Below are 23,320 nucleotides of genomic sequence, written 5' to 3' on the forward strand. Positions count from 1 at the left end.
AGCAGCCTGAAGGGTAACATCTGGGATGTTATGACATGATTTATTGAAAGCCATACTCAAGTTAAATCAAGAGTGAAAAGATTAATAACTGAACTCACAGTTTTTAAAATATGTATTTGGCTTATTTCAATGAAGTTAAGATAGGAGCAAGCAAGGAGATGCTTGAATGTCCTGCAAGTAAAATTCAGGAAGTCTTTCACTATTTACTCTGGTTTGCCATCTCCAGGGCACAGTTTGAAATAATATGAGCATCCAGCAACCAAAAACAGAACAAAACCAAACCCTTGGCTCTGTTTAGAACACCTATACTGTCCCAATACTGTAGAGACACGTGAGGTGTGGATATGGAGCACTTGAAATGTGGCTAGTCCATATGCTGTATGAGTATACCCTGAACTTCCCAGAGGTAGCATGGAGAAAAAGTGTAAATATATCATTAATAATTTTTTATTGATTACATATTGAAATACTAATATTTTGGATATATTTGACTAAATAAAATATATTATCAAATTAGCTCTATTTGTTTCTTTTTGATTTATTTAATATGATTATTAGAAAATCTACTGCTACTTCTGTGGCTTTCCTGATATTTCTGTTAGGTGGTGATGTTTAGATAAAGGATGGTGCCCAGGGATTCTGCTTTTCCCAGCACTGCTGGTTGATCCATAATTGATTCTTCTTGTTCAAATAGTAAGAAGACTTTGGGATGGAGAAAACACTGGATAAGGGGAATACAGATTCAAATTATCATTTTACATCAGTCATCAATTTGCTATATGGCCTTAGTAATGACAGAAATAGCAACAAACTCTTCTACAATAGTTTTTATAGTTCAGGCAATGTTCTAAGTATTTGACCCATGTCAATGTCTTACAAAATTCCACAATATGGGAACTATTATTTGCTCTGATTTATACATAAGGACACTAAGGTGTGATGAGGTTAAGAAACAAATCCATATCTACAATAACAATAGCCAAGATATGGAAGCAACCCGAGTGTCCATCAATAAATAGATGGGTAAAGAATTGTAACACAGGGTGCCTGGGTGGCTCAGTGGGTTAAGCTGCTGCCTTCGGCTCAGGTCATGATCTCAGGGTCCTGGGATCGAGTCCCGCATCAGGCTCTCTGCTCAGCAGGGAGCCTGCTTCCCTCTCTCTCTCTCTCTGCCTGCCTCTCTGTCTACTGTGATCTCTCTCTGTCAAATAAATAAATAAAATCTTTAAAAAAATAAAAAGAATATGTAATACACACACACGTGCACGCGCACACACACACACTGGACTATTACTCAGCCATAAAAAAGAATGAGATCTTGCCATTCCTGACAATGTGGGTGGACCTAGAGGGTACTATTCTAAATGAAATAAGCCAGACAGAGAAAGCGAAATATTATATGATTTCCTTTTTATGTGAATCTAAAAAACAAAATAAATAAACAAACAATAACAACAATAAAGATAGAAACAGATTCATAAATACAGAGAACAAACTGGTGGTTGCCAAAGGGAAGGGGGGCTGAAGGAATGAGCAGAATGGGTGAAGGGGTGAAGATTAGGAGTTACAAACTTCCAGTTAGAAATTAAATAAATTACAGGGTTGAAAAACAAAACATAGGAAATACAGGCAATAATATTATAATACACTTATCATGATGAATATATTATAATGTGTATAATTATTCAATCATTATGTTGTACACCTGAAACTAATTTAATATTACATGTCAACTACAATAAAGAATTTTTTAGAGAGAGAGAGAAAGTGCGCACACACAAGTGCAAGCCTGAGCAGGGATGAGGCAGGGGAAGAGGGAGAGAGATAGAGACCCTTAAGCAGGCTCCATGCCCAGCAAAGAGCCTGACATGGGGCTCAACTTCACTATCCTGAAACCATAACCTGAGTTGAAATCAAGAGTTGGTCACTTAGGGGCGCCTGGGTGGCTCAGTGGGTTAAAAGCCTCTGCCTTTGGCTCAGGTCATGGTCTCAGGGTCCTGGGATCGAGCCCTGTATCAGGCTCTCTGCTCAGCAGGGAGCCTGCTTCCCCCTCTCTCTCTGCCTACTTGTGATCTCTGTCAAATAAATAAATAAAATCTTAAAAAAAAAAAAAAGAGTTGGTCACTTAACCGACTGAGCCACACAGGCTCCCCAAGAAAAATATATTTAGTAAAAAAGAAACAAGTCCAGAGGTCACAGATCAGAAGTGTGGAGATGGGATTCAAACCTAGGCAGGCTGTTTCCAGGGTCTATACTATGAGCCACATCATTGCCTCTCAACTGATGCAGACTAGCTTGGGTTCAATTTTGGTATCTACAAAGTAGAGTTAATAACTGTTTTGTCTACCTTCTGGGACTGTGATGAGGACCAGAAAAAGACATGGCTGACCGCAGACTGCTGGTACTCATGTCAGATGGCAGAAGCTTTGGAAACGTGATGACCCTGAAAGAGCACCCCATCTGTAAAGCTATTAAAACCCAGAGCCCATTTCTTTATACAGTGTCTTCCTAAATGCCCCCAAGTGAAATTAATGTTTTCCACTTCTTGTGACCCATAGCACTCTGTCCTTACTCATCGCAATCCTTACACATCTTGTCTTTCATTGCAGGCGTGCGTCTCTTTTCCTTCCTACACGTCAGGCATCTTAAAGGCAGGCTGTTTTGAAGAGCAGTGCTTCTCAGCTGAAGGTGATTTTGCCTTCAGGGACATTTGGCAACACCTGGAAACATCTTTGGTTGTCACAACTTGGCAGGGGGTGCTATTGACTTCTAGTGGGTAAAGGTCAAGGTTGATGTTAAATATCCAACATTGCACAGAACAGCCCCCATGACAAAGAATTACTAGTCAAAATGTCAATAGTGCTGAGATCATTATATGACCCATTGTGCCTCAGACATGCTGGAAACAATAAGCGCTTAATAAATGATGAAATATTGATTGAATAAATGAATAACAAATACTATAATCACCTACCTGCCTTGGGTCTAATTTTCTTTTAGTTACACTCAATGAACACATATTAAATACTCACAAGACATGCCAAGCCCATGCTATAGCTGGAAAACAAGGGGATGCAAACATCTAAAACACAGAGGCTTCTGCTCTCAGGGTCTGGCCATCTCCTACGCAAGTCAGAGTCACAACAAGGAGCCTGTCAATAACGTGGCAAAATGATGAGTGCAGTCATCTTTGCTGGCTCTAGGCAGAAGCTCCACTCAGGAGTTTTGTAAAAGGACAGATGGCCTGGCCAATCTGGATGGAACTATTAATTTTTTTCTCAAATTTTTTTATTTTGGAAAATTTCAAATGCCAAAAAGGTAGGATAACAGTACAAGAAAGACTTAATTATACACACTTTGATAGATAGAAATACGTGATAGAATAGATAGATGACAGATACATGATAGAGAAATACACACACACACACACACACACACACACACACACACAAACCATTTCTGAACCATTGGGAAATAAGATGCAGGCATTATGACCTCAGCTAACAGTAACAATGTGCACTGGATGGACCTAGTAATTTAATAGGTCTGGAGTAGGGCTCTAGCCTTGGACATACAGCCTGAGTTTTTCCAGAGTTCTGAGAGAAGCCATGAACTAGAGGGGCCTAGTGGAGACCAGGCCACTCCTGGGAAAGAGGAAAGGTTTCTGGAGGAGGCAAACCGAGTTTTGAAAGGAAGAGTCATCCAGGTAAATAAGACAGAGAGGGAAGTTCTAAGCAAAGGTAACAATGTGAACACAACTTCGGAGGCTAGAAATACCATGGCATGTTTTAATACTCCTAGAACACAAAAGCATGAGGTAAGGCTATAAAGGAGGGATAGACCAGTCACTAAGGATCATACACCACTTCAGGTTGCCCTGAGGAGCCACTGAGCATTTGGGGCAGAGGAGGGATATGATCAGATCTGGCTGCCAGGTGAAAAAGTTGAGGGAGACCATAGTGGAGAAGGGGACAGTGGTTGAGCCATTGCATCAGTCCAAGAGAGAGACATGGGAGTCTGAGCAAGGGTAGTGGTAGATCTTCAGAGGGAGGAGGGAAGGATTCAGTGGGGATTTGTTTAGGAGGTAATCAGAACCACTTGGTTCCTGATTCTCTCCTCCCCAGTCAGGGCTAGAGTGTTCCCATCTGCAAGCTTACTTCCCTAAGTCTCTAGAGCTCATGTTGATCCAAGACATGGTGATACGAGGAGCTTCTGCTCAAAATCAAATTACTCTTAGTAGGAACCTAGTTCTGATAGATATACTCTGTACCGTTCCCATAAAAGGCCTCAGTCTTAGAATCTGTGTTGTGGCCTTGTTCCTGACCTCATGCCTATGTCTGGGTCTCAACAACCTGGCCAGGCACACACAGGCCTTCTAAGAGGGGGCCCTCACAGTCCTCTTCTGTTTATCAGAGTTCACAAAGACTTTTGCCTAGATCTCTGAATTCCACCTGTTCCCCAACTAACCACTGCACTTTCTATGCACTGCTGGGCCCCTCACACATGTTGGCTGTGCTACTGTTGTTATGCCTTTCAGATAGCTTGCTGTACCAACCATGATGGGACTTTCCACTGCCCCATCAACTCACCACCCTGTCTAGCGTCTGGGTCTGCTTTCAATACCCTTTCCTTCTCAGTTACCACAGGCCCGGTGTATTTGCCCATTTTTATTTCCCATTTCCTCATCTGCACATGACCAAGAGGCTTGCTTGAGTGATCCTAGGGCATCTTGGGAGTCAAATGTCTTGTCAGTATCTTGTCTGACTCTCAAATCTGATTGATGATAACAATGTCAGAGCACATGCAGAAAACCCAGGACTTGGCTGTGGCTTTCTTCAGACTTAGCCTAGCAGCCACATAATTCCAATATTCAGTGAGGGCAAAGCCTTCAGACAAGGTTGTTGTTAGTCAGTATACCAACAAAATATGCATTGCTTGGTTGATTGCATTGTTGAATAATCTTTATATCCTAATATCTCATTAATATTCTCCTACCCCCCCCCCCCGAGTTTTCGGGTTATACTATACACATTAACCTTTACGTATTTTTTCCCTTTCCAAAAAAAAAAAAAAAAGTTTATTCATCCCTTTCATTTCCCTCAATCTGGTAAATCAAGGCAAAATGCCTCCATGTCCCCTCTGATTTCAAAGAGAGTCTACCAAAGTAGCTACCTTTAAAGAGGCCAAAAGAGAAGAGACTTGAGGACAGATGACATCAGTCCTGGCCCTTGCACTTGTCTCTTCAAGTTCTTTCCTGCTGGTTGTGTACAGAATGAATTTTGGCTCCCAGGTGGTGGCCTAGACCCAGGGACACTGTGTCTGTGGGCAGATCACAAGAGGCACCACAGTGTCTCTTGCCAAAGTCCTCCCAGATGGGAGGTGCTGAATGCCAGGAGCTCCCAAGGTGGAAAGGACCTGCAGGTCACCGAAGCCAACCCTCCTAGTTTACTAAAAAAAAAAAAAAAAAAAATGAAGCCCAGGAACGTCAAGTGCCTTCCCTGAGGTCACACATCTAATTAGTATGTGTTTGTCTGCTGTCTCTACTTGTTGTCTGACCCAGAAATTCCATGTCACGGACTCTCTGCCACAGCTGTGCTCACACATGGGCATGGTGGTGTGTAAGCAAGGTTATTCACTGCAGCGTGAGTCACAGAAAGGATGGGGAGCTGCCCCCATGTCCACCATGGAGGACTAACTGCCCCGTGGAATGCTAAGCACCGGAAGGAAGGAAGCAGTTGTCTATGTGCTCACGTGAGAAGGCACCTGAAATATGTCGGAGGAAGACACGAGACCCTGAACTCTGCGTTGCGTATGTTGTGTTACTACTCACATAAAAATGGTGGAAAAGTGCATGAATCTAAACGTGTGTGTGCTTGCCTGTCTGGGAGATCACACCATGGCCTTGTTTGCCTATAAAGAGGGGAACTGCATGGCTAAGGATGGGAGACGCTGTAAAAATTTTAAAAATTTGAACCATATTATTATATATTCAAAGACTTAAATGAACATATGGGCCAACTATCAGCCTGGAGGCCAGTAACTTGTCCAAGGTGATAGACCTGCTAAACGGCAGAGCTGCTGCTGCTGGGACCCAGGCCTCCTTATTTTTGACGGGCACACACACATTTTTTCCCAAAACACTTCTTAACGTCTAGAAAGAGAAAAGTGTTCAATTCAGAAGAGGAAGGGGGAAAATTTAATGAGGGGAGGGGTTCTGATGGGATGCGGCTCAGGGAGAAGGCAGAGGAGGCAGGCAGGAAGGAGAGCGGAGGGGGGGGGGACAGTGTGGCAGGGGTCCCGCGAGCGCTGATGGCAGACTGGCAAACAGCACCCCGCCCCCCGTAGACTGGGGATGCCTGGGCTTCAAGAGCTGCTGTAGCCAAGGCTCATTTGCTCAGTGGCAACAGCAAGAGTGTCGGAAAGGGGGGTGCTGCCACGACCTCCGTAAAAGGTTCACCAAACACACCAGACCACAACCGGGCCAAAAAACCATCTCCACACACCACCCAGCCTCCTTGAGCATCAACCCACCTCAACCCCATCCCCATAGCATAAACCGTTCCAGGGCGACGGCGCATCGCCATGCTGGGAGGTCGCAGGCACCGCAGCCTCACCCAACATGGCTGTGCGCCAGTCTCTCCAGCCTCTGGACAGAACGTCCCCCTCCACGTGGCACTCGTTTCTCCTCCAGAGGCCTGGCAGAAGTAGCTGAAGGTGCTGACGGGGACCAGCCTCAGGCTGCAACCAATCTGGCCCAGGGCAGGGGTTACAGCTGACTCCGCTCTTCACTCCTGTATTTTCTAAATGTGCCCCTCCCAGTGAAGAGGATGGCTTTTCACAGAACCGTTTGAAATACTCTCCGTCCTCAGCTCTGCCTTTCGCAGGGACAGGGGAGAAGAGGTATGGGTGAGTCAGGCCCTGTGCCGTTTTCACTGTCTCCTGATGGGGAATAAAACTGTGGTTCAGGAAAATCTCAGGTCTTCACTCCACTCCAAGAACTTTAGGGTCATGGCTCCTTTGTTCAGTCTTCCTTTTTTTCAAATGTAAAGCACAAAACCAACTTTCTGATACTGCTTAGATAAGCTAATGCAAATACAACAAGAAACTTAGAGAAGACCCCTGCAGCCCCCAAGGTCTAGTTCCTAACTGGTGCTCAGACTGAGGGGTTGCAGGGGAACCCTGGTGGTGGGCTGTGTGGCTGCCTTGAAATCTCACTGCACCAGGCTTCTACAGGCCTGGGTGCCCCATCTCCAGCCAAAACTGTGTCACAGGTGCCCTTGGCAGCAAGGTCCCTCACCCTGGAGGGGAAACAAGTCCTAGAGGTTTCAAATGGCTCATCTTAGTCAATATATTGTTAGGTAGGTGGGGGAAAGGCATCGAAAATGGTGCCCATCTGACATAGGAAATCCCTGTGTGCAGAGAGATGCCACAGTGAAACTTGAATGAGCAAGTCCTCAGGAGCAAAAAACCTTTTACTACATCAGCTAAGCACAGAAGGGAGTGCGGTTTTGCAGACCCTGCCACTCCAGATTGGTGTGCAAGCGGCTGGGAGGGGGCAGAGGTGTGGTCTCAGTACAGGTGTGGGCCTCTAGAAGGTGGACCAGTTATGTCTGAGACAGGGAGCTCACATAGCCAACCCCAACAGTGTCTCACGGGTCTGGGGAGGATGCATTCCCTCAGGGTAGGGAGTAGAGAAGGGGACCCAGCCCAGGCCTGCGGGCAGGGAGCGCATAGCCAGGTCTCATCTCTGTACCTGTTCTATCTTCTTCTGATTGCAATTCTTTTTCCTAATAGAGATAGATGGTCACTGGACTTTTTGTGGTGAAAATTTTATTCCTGAATAAATGTGGAAAGGATCAGGAAGCACTGGCTGGTAATTTGATGCAGAGTAATCGTGAAATAGACAAAATGACATTTAGCAATTTGCAGTCATGGCACAGGATTTTCTTAACTGTAAAACCAACCCCATCCCCCACAACATCTCCACATTCTGCTTTTTACATCCTAGGACAAAGACCATTCTTGCTTCATCGTTTTTTGAGCCTTGATTGAGCCCTAAATTGTCATTACCTGGTGTGCTACTGGTCCTAGGAGAGGGGACTCACACTGTTGGGTTCTTCATGCTGCAGTTCAAGCTCAAAGGCCAGACTAGTTCTAGGAAAACTCTCTACGGGTGGGCTTCTCTGTCTCCATCAACCACCATGTGCTTTAGGCTCACCACTTCCCCTAGGAAAATCTTTGAAATTCTCTCCAGTTCAGACCCACTGTCCCAATGTATATCTGGCTCTGGTCATCACAGCACCCCAAAGGGTACTTATTTTCCATAGATTCTGGTGTCCAGATTATAATCAGGAATTTCCACACTTCACTCCATGAAGCCAAAGGCTTTTTTGTGAAAACATAAAGAAACTAGATTCTCTAAACTAAGACTGATGACAGACTGACCCCTCTCTATGCCAGCTTGCTGATAGTCATCTTTTCTGAAGCCAAGCCAAGACTTAAGCTCTTTAGGAAGAGGAGGCCCAAATCTAATTTAGCAGGGAGATAAGATGCCAGCTCGTCAACACTGCATCTCCAAGTCCTTTATTTCCCTCTGCAGACATCTGCTGCTTTTGGCTTCCACTTCATAATGGTATCCATCAATAACAGCAGTGAAGTTACTCCTGGGACTCCAGCACTGGACAGACCCGTGTATATTCATTTCGTTTCCATTCACCAGGAATGGGTTTGATTCTAATTAGTGTACTCCATGGAGTGCTATTGGGTTTCAGAATCTTTATAGATCTGCAGTAAAAATATTTCCTTTTCATACCAAGATACTTGATAAATCAGTGTTTAGTTAGCGTGTACATTCAACCTCATAAATAAATAAATACAATTTGCACACAGATGGCTCACCAAGTTCCAAACATCTTCTCAGAGCGGGAACCTGGGGCTGGTGGATGGATGATAAGTCGTCCTCTGGCCTCTTGCCTTCCTGCCGTTGGCTTGAGTTGTTACGGTTTAGTAAAGCACATCTGACCTTAGACTCATGTTCTCCCAGAGCAGCAGGAAAGCATTGCCAGCTTTTAGTTAAGAAGCTTTTCCCTGGCCTTTGGGCCATGTGCACAGTTAATCAACAGGCCATGCAAATTAGATGGCAATTAATTTCTGGTAGCAAGACTGTGTCCATTGAAACTGCTGCTTTAGCTGCATATGTGGTGTGGTGACCTCTTCAGTCTCCAGGGAAGCCCTGGGTCTTTTTCCAAAGTCTGGGTATTGGACTTGTATAAAGAAGGTGGAGTTCAAAGCCTTTGGGAACCCCAAACTTTTTATTCAGTCCCACAGCTGGCCTTGGCGCCAGAGCAGGGGAGCAGTCTGGAACCGTATACTGTGGAGCACCTTCTACCCTATCTAATGAGTCCGCTCGATCCCACCCACAGTCAACCTACATGCAGCTGCAAGATCAGTCTTCCTGAAGAACAGCTCAAATCATGTCACTTGCCTGCCAAAACCCCATGACAGCTTCCTGCTTGAACTTCAAAATGGTGTCTAAACTCCTTTATGGGGGCGCCTGGGTGGCTCAGTGTGTTGAAGCCTCTGCCTTTGGCTCAGGTCATGATCCCAGGGTCCTAATATGGAGCCCCACATCCGGCTCTCTGCTCAGCAGGGAGCCTGCTCCCCAACCCCCCAACTGTCCGCCTGCCTCTCTGCCTACTTGTGATCTCTGTCAAATAAATAAAGAAATGCCTTTGTGATTAACTTACTCGAAACTCCGTGTGGTACGTGAAATTTCCCCTTTTCTGATGGTTGTAAAGCCAAAATTCACCACTCAGATGTGGCTGGGCTGGGAGGTTTTTTCATTCCTGGCAGACCACTCTCCCTGCATGTGTCCCACTACAGGCTGCTTTTTAAGGCAGGACGTGGCACCTTTATGCCGCTTCCCGACGGCACCCGGGAGAAGAATGAGGCACAAAAGGTCAGCTTCAAGAGAATGGGAACAGGGGTCCACAGTGGAGAAGACTGCAGCCCTGAACTCCTCAGTCCTGTATTTATTAAGATACAACAATCAACAAAGGAGTCGAAGAAGATTATAGATAAGCAAGATATGTGTGATGGAGCAGTATAGGATTTGTGGTTGAGTAAACACATTCAAAGGAATCATCTAGTTAACCACAGGTGGTCTCTGGAGAAGGGGCGACAACAGAAAAAAGAAGCAGGTGGTGTTCTACCCTGAGCGGGGCCAGCGTTCCCAGCTGCTCGGCTTCGAGGATGCATATCATCCTCTCCCCAGAGGCCTGTTGCTGGTACATGTTCAAGCATGTTTGGTCAGTACATTGTTCTGAGGGCCGATTACACCTTTAAGCCAGGATTGCTTCTTGTCTGTCAATTACCACTGGCTGCTAGGACAGTCGTAATAGTCAATTACGAAAATTTCATCTGGCGTGGGTGTGAGAAAGGAAACTGACTGATGGTACCTGTTCCTAGCATTTGCCATTCACAGTTACAGCCAAGAGAAACATTTGTGAGTGGGTGTGTTATACATGATCATAGACAGTACACAGCTCTCTACACGTCTTCACCGCTAACAGTCCACTAACCAGGAAACCTAAAAAAAAGACATTAATTGCCCTCTAAGTGCAAAAAAGGTCTATGGACTGCAGGCTAGAAGCTAGAATCAGAAGGTCGCAGTACAGGCTGGGAATGCCTACTGGGAGGGGGCTGTGGGCAGGAGAGTTTAAAGGGCCTGAGGTTAAGAAGGAGCAGAGAATCAAAGCCAGCCCCCTATCAGGAAGCTGAAGTCAGGAAAGAAACCAGGGACAAGGGAGGAGGTAAGTGCAAGCTGAGCAATTAAAGGAACAGAGGCAGACAGAGGGAACTTTGAAACTGAAGAAAGCCCAGACAGAAACCTCTTCTAGCCTCCTGCTGCAGAGGCCAGGCTTGCCTGGGTGAGTGCAGCCCCAGGCCAGGCTCTGCTGTGCCGTTCAGCCTGCTCCCCACAGCTGGTCTGGCCCGGGAGGGCCACCAGCCCCTCATCAGCATCAGCAGCAACCTGTCTCCCTCCACCATGCCCACCCAGTTCTCTGTGTTCAGAACCTCCCCACCTAACTCACATGCACCCGCTTTCTCTGTGCAGGAAGAAACCTGTATTCCTCCTAGTCTCATTTCTGTAAAGATTTTAGTCTCTGCCACTGAGTTGACGTTAACCAGAGGCTCTCAACCCCGGCAACACATCAGCATTACCCAGTGAGTTTTTATAAAATACCGATGACTTCACCCCCAAAGATTCTGATTTTATGTGGTCTTGGATGAACCCTTGTGTGGATACTTCTCAGAAAGAAGCAGCCCAGGCGACTCTGATGTGCAGCCAGGGCTAAGGATGACTGACTTCCTCAGCCAGCAGAATCTCAGCCATAGAAGACACTCCCTGCACACTTAGAACGAGCAGAATTCATGCCACCCCCTCTCCCTGGCTGTTAGAAGGACATCAAGCTCATCCCTGCCACAGGGCCTTTGCCCTCACTGTTCCCTCTGCTTGGAATGCCCTTCCACCACAATTCCATGGCCTGCTCCCTCACTTCATTCAGGACTCCTGAAATGTCATCTCCTCAGAGTGGCCCTCCCTGATGTTCTTGGCCAAAAGAACAGCTCTATGACTCTCCATCCACCTACCTTGCTTATTCACAGCTTTTCTCTCTGCCGATAATATATTAAATGTCTATTTATTTATATATTTACTTAGAGAGGAAGAGACAGAGGAATAGAGGGGGAGGAGCAGAGGGAGAGGGAGAAGGAGAATCCCAAGCAGGTTCCCAGCACAAAGTCCAGTACAGGGGGGGTGGGAGGGGGGTCAGTCCCATGACCTTGAGATCATGACCTGAGCCAAAATCAAATCTGAACACTTAACTGACTGAGCCACCCAGGGACACCAATATACTAAATTTTTATTTAATTCTGTTTTTATTGTCTAAAACAGCAGAATGTAAGCTAACTATGGGCAGGAACTTTTCTCATCTACCATGGGTATCCCCAAAGCCTGGGACAACTGCTAGAATATAATAGAGTTTCCATAGATATTTGTTGTCTGAATAAAGAACTGAAGTAACAGATGAGGAATTCGGGGCTCAAAAAGAGAGAGTGAGTTATAGCCATCGGGGAAGCTGCTAAATATCCCACAGCACACCGGACCCCCCCCACAGCACACCGGACACCCCCCACAGCAAAGCCAGGACAGCCATGCTGAGCTGAGGAGGGCTGGGTGAGCGGCCAGGTGGGGAGATTGGGAGTGAGGAGGAGGCATCAGAGCTGGACCTAGAAATGGTGGCATATAGGGAGAGGTGTAAAAGCTGGTGAGGTAGGACATTAAATGTCTGCTTCTCTCATTTCCTAGGATGAGACCTCTAACTCATGCCCTTATTTTGAGACTAGCGCCCATCCTCGCCTCATGTTGTGCCAACCAAAAATGTCTCCAGACGTTGGCAAATGTTCTTCCGTGGAGGACAAGAATGTCCTGGTTGAAAACCATTGGAAATCTAACCCTCTCCTTCTTCAGAACTTTGGCCTCACTTTGTGGGAGTCTTTCTTAAAGATCGTGGGTTCCATTCTGGGGTCAAGAGCACTCCTTGAACTGGTGCATCTTCTCTCCTGCTGGACTGTGTGGTGTTTTGGGGAGGGTTTTTTGTTTGTTTGTTTGTTTGTTTGTTATTTGAGAGAAAGAAAGTGTAAGTGGGGGTGGGGTGTGGAGAGGGAGAAGGAGAGGCAGACTCCTGGCTAAGCAGGGATCCCAATGGTCTGCAAGGCTGGGTTCAATCCCAGGACCCAGAAATGGCACGCTTGGACCCCTGGACCATGGGCTTTCCATTCACTGTCTCCCCTGACTCCCCTGCACACAATCTCCTCTCTGCACTGTGCTGTTTCTTCACAAGAGGAACAAGGGGGCATCTAGGGGAATCGGTTTCTAAAGCATCTGGCAACTTCAAAGACAAAATGACCTAACTTAGAGCCAAACAGAAATAAATCCCAAATCTGGAGATTCCAGCTATCGCTGGCTGCTATGTGGGTGTGACAATTAAGTCATTATGCTAAACTGGTTTGTCAATACCTAATAGAGCTCTGATACTAGAGGGAGGGCTTGTGAAATACAAGACCAACAACTCTCTATTAGTCACGGAGAGCATTTGAATGAAAGCTGGGAGAGAAGCACAGAGGGTAGAAAACCAAGCAACTTAATTGGCAGTTGAGACAATGGTCCCTGAGGGGCACCAGGGAGGGCTCAGGACTGACTCATTTAGCGTTTAAAGACGTTGCTCTTTGTTCATTCAAAGGGGGAAAAAAATCTATTTTTTGTTTGGTTTGGCTTGCTTCTTTCTGGTTTAAGATTCAGCGCATCACCCAGGTTGGTGGATTTCACTAAAACATTTTTCCCAAATGACCTACGGTTCCATTTTCTAATAGGCCACCACCCTCCCCCTACCCAGTAGTCAGAGAAGGATAGTCTGTCATTTTCAACCACCAACTGAAGCTTTCCTATTCACTTTCATTACAGTGTTGCTTATTACAGGTAAAAATAAAGGAAGTGATCACTGCACTGGTGGAAAATCAGCTGCAGCTCAAAGACAATGTAACACTATATATAACTATAGGAGGGTTGGGAATCCAGGGCTCCCTTGAACAAGTGCAGGTCAGCAATTTCAAGTTAATTGCTTATTGCAGGGTGGGGCTTGAAGATTCCGCAAAACAAATTCAATTTACCTTGAAAATAATTAGTGAGATGCAAAGCCTTGGAGATGGAAAATTTCTTTGAAATTAATGATTGCTGTTCAAACCTGGCCCATGTCTTTCAAGCAGCAAGGACAGTCTGCAGCTAGAGGTTTCATCTCTTTGAGTGCTGCTGGAAGCTTCTTTTGAATCTTGATCTAAAATCAGTTTGAGTCTAGCATTAGAGACGGTAGCCCATGCTGTACAAGGAGCTGCATAGTCAAAGGATCAGAGGAGCTCCAAATGCACAGGAAAGAGAACAATAGGAAGCAATAGCTGAACCCAGCAATCAAGTCAGAGTTAGAGGCCTTAGCCTGGTCTAGTAACCCAGGTAACTGTCAGTTCTTTGTGCAGAAGAAGAGAGATGACTGTCTCCATCACCCACCACACCCAGCAGACCCTCAGTCGTGGAACACATGAAAATCTAACAGAGTGACACATCCTATTTCTAAGGTGCAATTCACAGCATCTTACTTGGACCATCCAGGCACAGAGACAGAAGTTGTGAAGTGAATTAAAATCATCAGCAACAACTGGCAACAACTTGAACAATAAGGGGGGTGGTGGGAGTCTGCACACACCCAAAGAACTGGGGCTCGCATCCCACGAAGGAGAGGGCATGAGATGAGGGCAGGTCATTCCCTTGCATGGAGGTCTCCTCTAGATCTGATGTCATCACCCATTACAGATGGGAATGGTGAGCTCAGGTTCTGCCAACTCTGCTCTTGGCCCTGCATCACACAGGCCTCCAGTAAGCTAGGGGAGGGCGTCCGCATGAAAACACAGGTGAAGGAACAGGTGAAAACAGCCACAAAACACCAAACAACCAGACAAATGGTGATTTTTATTGGTTTGTGGTCTTTCTGCTGCTGTAGGAACAGCCAAAGTAGTCAACATTTGGAGAGCTCTTGGAGCCACTCTTGTTACTGCTTTTGTGGCTGCAGCTGTAGGTAAAGATGACTCACTGGGCTGCAGGCGAAGCTGTAATTCACAGGATTGGTTGTTGGGAGGGGAGACAGGAAAAAATGGATCTATCAGCACAGTTTCTCCTTTAGAAAGTTGAAGCTCATATCCGTACATTCCACCCACACCCTCCAGTATGAGCATTAAGAAGGGGCACCTCCAAGTGCCTGGCTGGTTCAGTAGGAAGAGCACATGACTTGATTTCAGGGTCTTGAGATTACTTAAAAAAAAAAAAAAAAAATCAATAAATAAACTTAAAAAATGAAAAAAAAAGAGGCACCTCTTCCTCCAGAGCACACAGTATGGTGAAGAGACTACAGGCTGCATTTTAGGAAGCAGCCACTGAACCAACATGTACTCACTCTGTGATTATCTGTGTCAGGCATAGTCCAGCAGAAATGGTGCATTCAATTAGGATAGTTAAGGAAAGTTTACTAACGAGACATTTCCTAAGGTGCGGGCAGGGTGTAGGGAAGGAAGCACCAAAGACAGCACAGAACTCCCCAGCTGAAGGGATGAGAGTCTTAGTGTCACCGGACCCTGATAAGAAAGAGTTGGTGGAGAAGGTCCCGTGCAAGGTGCTGTTGATGAGGGAGCAGGAGGCTGTCTGAGGGCAAAGCAAAAGCTGGCACCCTCTCTCCACCCGCTCTCCTCTGTAATATGTGACATTCCTTAGGCACCCCAGGCTGCCCTAAAAGAAAAACAAATATTTAACTTGCAGAGATCACAATCCTGCAAGGCAGGAGTCTCTCTTGGTTTACAAATGTCCTAGAGATTTACAACAAAGAAGTTACCTTACCAATAGCCCAATTTCCAGAGGCACCTATAACTCAGTTCCTCAAACCCTAACATCAGTTTCCATAAACAAAACTGAAGGAGGCTGAGGTAGAAAGAAATGTAAATAAAGTTAAATTTCTTCTAAACCCAAATCTCACTAACAAGGACGCTTGATAGCAGGAATGTGACATTCCACCAGGAAACTCTCAATTGTCTGCACGCTAATGCCTCATTAAAGGGAAAAACAGCCTTGGCTTGATAGTAACCAGGCCTTCAATATCCTGACAGTCTTCTTTACCGTGATAGCCCTTCTGAACACCCACTTTGTCCTCACCTACCCAACTCCTGTGTATATAATCAGCCACTCCTCACATCCCCGAGGCAGCAGCTCTTTCTGCCCACGGGTCCTGTCCCCGTGCTTTAATAAACCACCATTTTGCACCGAAGATGTCTCAAGAATTCTTTCTTGGTCATCGGCTCCGGACCCCACCCCACCGAACCTCACCTAGGTTCTAGAATTTCTACACTGTGACCTTGGAAAAGAAATCAGTGGAAAGCATTCTCACAGGGAGGAAGTCAAGAGAATAAATACCCCAAACTCACTCTGCTCTGTCCCTCCAAACTTCTAGGATTCACTGGGTGACTCGCCTGGAAAGCCAGAGAAGGGAGTTCTTTGATGTGGCCTGTGCCGCTCAGCCTGCTGGGCAGAAAAGCCAGTAAAGGGTGGAGAGGACCTGGGAGCACACACAGGAGGTATCCACGCTCCAAGGCAGAGCTGCTGCAATCATTTATTTGCCATTCAAACATGTTCAGAGCTGTCTCCTAGGCACTGCCCAGGGTTCTTGGGACACTCTGATTTGTCCATTCTGGGTCCCTAACCTGAAGCAGCTTTTGTTCCAGTAAGGGAGCTAGCTTGCTTAGCTTCATTCCTTCGTTCGTTCGTTCGTTCCTTCCTTCCTTCCTTTTACCTTTGAATCAGGATAGATCTAACGATCTTGGGAAATCAGAATTCTTTTCTCTTTATTTCAGCTATGTGGCTTAAGCTTCCGGTTAGGTGACTAGAGGGGGGCTCATGTTATCTTGAAGGCTCCTGACTGCTTGCATTTTATGAGTTTGTCTGCTTTATAAGATATTAAACAGAAAAATATTAAAGTTTACAAATGCAGCAACAGACCCAGAGGGGAAATGTGATGATATCATTTTTGATATATTTTTAAAAACATGAAGAGCATAGCTGACCACAAAAGAGGGAAAAAGCAATGTGAGTCTTTTTTCTCCCTTTGATGTAAGCAGCGTAGTATGTTTGTTTTCTGTGGACAGTACTGATTCACCAGCATTTAAGGATTACTAATGAGTATTTTCCCTTCTCATTAACAAGTGGAATATATTAAGAAACTACTCAGCTTCTCTGTGTGGCTTTTAATTGAAACCTACCCTCTCTGTATAGACGAGTAGAATTTGTTTTTCATTGTATATGGGGGCTGCTTGACCTTTTCAGCTTTATAGGGCCTGAAATGTGCTCAGCACATTTCCACTTTTCACATTGAACAACCCATGCAATCTGTTTAAATAGAATAACCAAATTGTCTGACATTTCTTAAAATCCAGAACGCTTTGCCTTAGAATTTTCCTCTCTCGCTTCCCCCACTCCATTCCTCCTGCCCCACCTTCTGATCACCTTTTATGATGCAGCAGATGACATATTGATGAACCCACTTCTTCTCTCTTTTTCAAAATATGCAGTAAACCATTGGCTGGAAGGAATTATTAGCCCAAATGTGACAGGCAAAGTCTTATTATCTTCTCATATTCAAACACTGGTAAAAACTAATAACAACCTAACACCAGTAAGTAAATAGACAAAGCACATAACTAGACAATACGTTCAGAAATCACATATATTGAAATGAGGAATTGAGCAAATATTTTTAATGATAATGCTTGACATCATAAAGCAATAGCTAATTGGGTTAACCCTGTGTCTATTTGGCTTTCTAATTCTATTTCTGGAGTTCCATGTTAAGGTAAAAATCTATCAGAAAAACTATATGCCATAAGATGTTTACACATCATATAAACCTGTTACATACTGTTACAGGTTGATACACTGTAGCAAAAAAATGCAATCATTCTAAATGCCCCACATTAACAGAAACATTCAGTGAATTGTAGTATGTCCATTTGCCTGAATAGTCTGTGTCCATTAAAATGTTAATGATATAGCAACCAAAAACAGAAAGAAAGAAAACTACGTGTGTACTAAGTAATAATCTAAAAATATGCCTGGAGGTTGGGGGGAACCTGGGAAGAAATATATTAAAATGCTAAGAGTGATCACATGCATGATATTTTTTCTTTTTTTTAAGTTCCAAAAAATATTTAAAAGAGTAAAATTCAAACGTGTATAAAATGCATAATTTACAAGGAAAATGAAATCCTACCCATGTCATATCAAGAGCAATTCTCCACCAGCTTGAGTTCAAAGAGTGGGAAAAACAGTGCCACCTCTCGTAAGTCCCAGAGAGTGGTCTCATCTCTAATCACTGAGTAATTCTGGTCAAGCCCCTTATTGTTCCAATTTTGCTTTCAGAAACTAAAAGAGATGCACTGAATTATCTCTGAAGCTCCTTCTGACCCCCAAATCTATGAATCTTGACATGCTAGAAGGAAGAGTGTGTGCTTGAATTCACTGAAATCACAAACAGACCTTGAGATGCTTCCTCCCATAAATCAGGTACAAAATGTCAGGCAGAGAAGGGATAGATTCAGAAAACAATGTGTGTTTGTCTCATCAGGCATTTCTCAGAAAAGATTAAACAGCGTCTTTCCCACTGAATTCATCACAACCTCTGGTTCTTGTTTTTAAAACCTGTCTTTATGGAAGAGCAAGCTTTATCAATCACTCAGTGCATGTCAGTCAATTGTTATAGAGCCAAGTAGAGATGACACATTTTATGTAGGATTTGGGTTTCCATATGCTAATACAAAACCTATGTCTGCAATTTATAGGTCTTTCCTGCCTTTTTTTTTTTTTAAATGGTCATTCACGATAGAGCATTCTCAGAGCTTCTGTGGAGTCAGTGTCTCAAACTGAGGGGGCACTTGGGTCACAGAACCTACCAATTCTTCAGGCCAGGGGCAAGTGCGGCATTAGTAGGGGATTTCCTAGTGTGCTTCAGGACCTGGAAATACTCTCCACTTTTTCTCCCAGTGATACGGGTTTTGAACATTGGATTGGTCCTTTCTCATGGGCCAAAGTAGGTCAGTCAATGACCTCTTGGACTCAATGAAGGTTGATGGGCACCCCTTGATCAAAAAATTGATCAGTGGTTGGTGAAATGAAACTTGAAACACCTTTCTTTTCCTGGATGTTAGTAGGTGAGTCAGTTCCCCCATTTGTAAAATGGGAGGCTTGGGCTTTATGTTTTCAAAGCCAGCTTCTGGCTCCTTGTGTTATAGCTTTGCTATAAAGGCTCCTAGAAGATGTTAAGTGAGAGTTTTGGGGTTCTGGCTCTCAGGAAAAACCCATGATAGTTACTTACATTCGTGAAAACAAATGCCGATATACTCTGGCAGCTGCGCAGACTTTCCAGTATACAGCTGCTCAAGGTAACAACCCACGTGGTCACTGAGCATGAAAAACCTTACCTGCATGCACTCTGTCTTTTCCTCACAAGAGGATGTCTAGGGTCCAGGAGGTACCAGAACTAGAAGAAATGGCAGAAAGGAAACTAAAAGATCTGAAAGGGAAATATTTCCCTGGAGAATTTCCTTGACCGCGGAGGGGTCTGGTAGTAATGAATACGGTATGAATCTCCAGAGAGCTTGGGGTTCCACCAGCTATGGATTTACTTCCCCACATGACTGAACATGGAGGAAGGTTACAGGTTCAGTGTTGAGCCCTCCCCCTTTCTTTTTAAAAGATAACCAATTTCTTTGTCTGAGAAAGAGAGAGAGACCACAAACAGGGAGAGGAGCAGACAGAGGGAGAAGCAGACTCCCTGCTCAGCAGGGAGCCTGATGCAAGACTCAATCCCAGCATGACCTCAGATGAAGGCAGATGCTTAACCATCTGAGCTACTCAGGTGTGCCCTGGGCCCCCTTCTCTTTCCCAACTCCACAACCTCCCTCAGAGTCTTACCTAGACTTCTGGCTTTAAATATAATCAGGCTGCTGACAACTCCCAAATTGATCTCAGACTCACGCCCAGCTGACGACCATACTTGGACACTTCATAAGGCATTTCCCACTTAAATATCCAAAGAGAACCCCTGATTTCTGCTTTCCATGTCTATATTTGGGGCTCCCCCAAACCCTGGAGTCATTATTGGAATCTTCCTTCTTCATCCTTCGTAATCATTTCCACTAAGGTTCCAGCCATTGTCACCCCTTGTGAGGGTGACACCAATAACTTCCTAATTCCTCTCTTTACTTCCACTTCTACTCCGTACTCCAAACTAGTTTCCACCTAGCAGCCAAAAGTTCTTTTCAAAACATGGTGTAAATTGTGCCATCCACCTATTTAAGACTTAAATCTGTCTTCCCATTGTTCTTAGAAAGCAATCTAGGCTCATGCCATGAGGTCCTGGGGGCTTCAGGAGGCCCACTACAGTCTCACTGGCCAAACTAGCATGCCAAGTGTGACCATGCCTTAGAGCTTTTGCCTCTCTGTTCCCTCTTTGCCCTGCTCCTTGTGTGGCTGACTCTTCTCCTTCAAGTTTCAGTGTCAGTGTAACCTCTACAGAGACATCTTCTCTGATTACCCATCCAAAGGATGCCCCACCTTCATTTCTGTCTGTGACAGTGGCATGTTTGTTCTTTCTGGGCACTCTCTAAAACCTGTAATTATTTTTATGATGTCTTTGATTACTGTTCTATACCTGGTCTAGACTGTCAACATTAGAGGAGTAGATGTTGTCTTCTTTCCCGTGTTATCTCACATCCAGCATATAACTGGTATTCAATAAACACCTATTGATGAAGTTAATTAATTAAAGAAGGCCATTAGGTATTCATACTTTATGGCTAGTTGCTAGGATATCATTCTGGTTAACCTAATCTGATTGAGGCATACTACGTTGCTCCCTCCACCTCTGTGCAAGTAGAAGTCTTGCTGCACAAAGGGAAAAAAGAATTTGCAGCCTCATTTCCTGATACCAACTCTTAAAAGAATGGGAAGATCTATTCCTTTTTCAGGAGGGCATCTGATCATTTTCCTTTTCTATAGTCTCTCCTCTAGAAAGTTTTTTTTTCATAGGGTAAAGAGAATATTAATTCTAATTTATGTGAGCTGTTCTCCATTTTATAGTCAATTGCCTTGTAGCTCAATAACATTTATATTTATCATTAATATGTGTCAGATTGATGTTCTTTTAAGTTTTATTTAATTACAGCTCCAGATAATACAGTTTCCCCCCTTTTTTTAAATTAGAGGAAACAATACATCAACTGGATAGACTATTATGCAACCATATAAAATTATTATTATGTAAACATAGAAACAAACAGCAGTATTTATGATTCATTTTAAATGGCAAAGGCAGAATACATAATTGCTCTGATTTTTAACTAAAACAATCAGAGTATGTATACAAATGAACAAGTGCTAGTAGGAAACAGGAAAAAACACTTTGGTTTTCTAGTGTGCTGGATTTATGTACATTCTTTTAAAAATTATTATTATTCCTTGATGCAATATTCATTGCACATTAGTCATAGGGACCATGGGCTGTAAATACAGTTGTTGGTAGATACATGAAGTTCTTGTGCTGTCTAGAAACACCTGGGGCTAGCCTGAGAAAGTCCCACTGTTTCTATTCCTGCTTATTTGGACTGCCTAAAAACCGTGCCCTTCTTTTTAATGTCTATGGCTTTAGTGCTTGACTCAAATATTCCTATGAGGAAATGACAGCAAGATGAGTCTCTTTAAAGTTCTATTTCCCATGTGTGCTTCATGAGGATTTCTGTGTGAAAGGATGCTGGTCAGAGTGGTGGAAGAAGGGAGGGCGATGTATTTAAAATAAATGCAACAAGATAAGTTACAAGGAATGACGTGGATCTGCATGTCCTATATGTAACAAGTCCCAAGATTTATTGCTAAGTTAATTTTCTTTAAAAAGCAGAAACATGTCTGGGTGCCTGGGAGATTCCATCAGGTAAGGGTCAGACTCTTGGTTTTTATTCAGTTCATAATCTCAGGGTTGTGAGATTGAGCCCACATTGGGCTCCAGCTCAAGATTCTCTCTCTCCCTCTGCCTTTCCCCCTGCTGGACGCCCCCCCTTTAAAAAAATAAATAAGGGCACCTGGGTGGCTCAGTGGGTTAAGCCGCTGCCTTCGGCTCAGGTCATGATCTCAGGGTCCTGGGATCGAGTCCCGCATCGGGCTCTCTGCTCAGCAGGGAGCCTGCTTCCCTCTCTCTCTCTCTGCCTGCCTCTCTGCCTACTTGTGATCTCTCTCTCTGTCAAATAAATAAATAAAATCTTAAAAAAAAATAAAAATAAAAATAAAAATAAAATAAAATAAAAAAATAAATAAATCTTAAAAAAAGAAAAAAAGGTAGGAACATGTCATGCTCACTTCGGCAGCACATGTGCTAAAGTTGGAATGATACAGAGAAGATTAGCATGGCCCCCGAGCAAGAATGACATGCAAAATCATGAAGTGTTCCATGTTTTTACTATAAATAAACATCTGACTATAAAAATACAGTAGAAATCTGTGTGCATTAGACCATCATTTGATAAAAACAAAATAAAACAAAAAAGAAAATCAGAGGAGGATATATATTTATACCTGAATAGTTATACCTTAATCTGTATATAGGGAGATTTTTCTTAAAGCAGGTCTGTGCATAAATATATATGCCGCATGTCTATAATATAGATGTGTATATTCTATACACACATGTGCACACATGCTTTTAAGCAAAGATTTATCTGGAAAGACAACACACTGATAATAATGGCTGCCTCTAGGGAAGAGAACTGAGAGACTGAGGTGTGAGGGAGGTTTACTTTTCACCATATGATCTTTCACACTGTTTAAATACTTACCTTGGGCGTCAACTAGCAATTCAAACAAATGATTAAATCTCTGTTAATGAAGATAGAAAGCCATTTGCTGACAAACCAAAACAACTGCCTATGAAGCAAATTATGTTACATATGTTCACGGATGGATTTTTTTAAATACATGAAGGATAAAAAGTAAAACAAATACAACTAGCCTTATTAAGTGCTGCGTAAATTGTGTGCTGAGCATTGCGCATGGCACAAAGGCGCAGATACATCAGAGAAATAGAAGAGGTCACTATCTGTATGAGTTCACTAGGGTCTCCATAACAAAAATATCACCAGCTATGTGGCTTAAACAACAGAAATTTATGCCCTCATGTTCTGGAAGTCTGGAAGACCAATGTGTTAGCAGGTTCAGTTTCCTCTGAGGCCTCTTTCCTTGTCCTGTAGAAAACCGCCTTTTTGTCATGTCCTCACATGGCCTTTTTTCCATATTGTTCATCTCTGGCATCTCTTTGTGTGTCCTAATCTCTTCTAATAAGAACACAGACTGCATGAGAGCCCAGCCTAACAGCCTCATTTTAACTTTACTACCTCTTTGAAAGGGCGTCCCTCCAAATACAGTCCCATTTTAAAGGTTTAAACATATGCATTTTGAGGGACCCAATTTGGTCCAAAACACTATCCTTGAAGAGTTTTCACTTGAGTCAGTGAGCTTAGCCAGATAAGCTTGAGGAAACAATGTTAAAGGCCGCACACAGTTAAATGTTAAAGTTAATACAGAAGAGAATGGGAGAGACTTTGTAGAGATTCCTAAACACAATCTCCT

The 23,320-nt window shown here is 43.9% G+C and overlaps 1 non-coding gene across 1 annotated transcript; it reads left to right on the plus strand.

Annotated features, from left to right (window-relative positions):
- Positions 1-22,046: 22,046 nt before the first annotated feature.
- On the plus strand, positions 22,047-22,153 carry LOC132012659 (U6 spliceosomal RNA). Its single transcript, XR_009402663.1, has one exon. It is a non-coding gene; the product is annotated as a U6 spliceosomal RNA (small nuclear RNA).
- The last annotated feature ends 1,167 nt before the right edge of the window (positions 22,154-23,320 follow it).

This window comes from Mustela nigripes, chromosome 2, assembly GCF_022355385.1.
Source record: "Mustela nigripes isolate SB6536 chromosome 2, MUSNIG.SB6536, whole genome shotgun sequence".
Classification (NCBI taxonomy): domain Eukaryota; kingdom Metazoa; phylum Chordata; class Mammalia; order Carnivora; family Mustelidae; genus Mustela; species Mustela nigripes.